The sequence below is a fragment of the Octopus bimaculoides genome, chromosome 5, assembly GCF_001194135.2.
Source record: "Octopus bimaculoides isolate UCB-OBI-ISO-001 chromosome 5, ASM119413v2, whole genome shotgun sequence".
In the NCBI taxonomy this organism is placed as follows: Eukaryota; Metazoa; Mollusca; class Cephalopoda; order Octopoda; family Octopodidae; genus Octopus; species Octopus bimaculoides.
Genome location: NC_068985.1, coordinates 16,350,546 through 16,351,108, shown reverse-complemented (window position 1 = coordinate 16,351,108; position 563 = coordinate 16,350,546).

The following is a 563-nucleotide window of genomic DNA, read 5'->3' as shown; positions in this document are numbered from 1 at the left end:
GTGGACTTGGGATGCCTTGGCTGTTGATGCGCAAACATGCGCTGAGGTTGAGGCATCTTTCGCTCTACCTGGATGGTGAACGGGTGTGGTCTCCGCTGGCGAAACAGATGTTTCCCAAGTTCACTAGTTTCGGTGGATGGGAAACCTGGTTGAATCGAAGATCGAAGTTAGGTACATGGTACACGGAGTGTCGCAAAGCACTCCTGCTATTCCGTCGCTTGTGCAATGCCTGCGGTGGGGGTTCCACCGCATTCTTCTATAGAGGGCTTGTAGAGGCGAAATGTGATGACACCTTAGGGGAAACCCTAGGTCTCGACGAAAATCAGCTAGCCAGTCTATTCCGACGTACATTCGGACCAAAGACCCTGGATAATTTTCAGAAGTCTCTGGCATGGCAGTGTTACCGAGGGGCCTTACCCGTTCGGGACAAACTCGCAAGACATGGTTGCGCCGTCCCTCCGACTTGTCCAAGATGCGAGCGGGACAGGGAAACCGTCCCGCACGCTATTGTACAATGTTCGGAGGTGTCAGAGGTGTGGGTATGTGCTGAACAACTGTTGTCA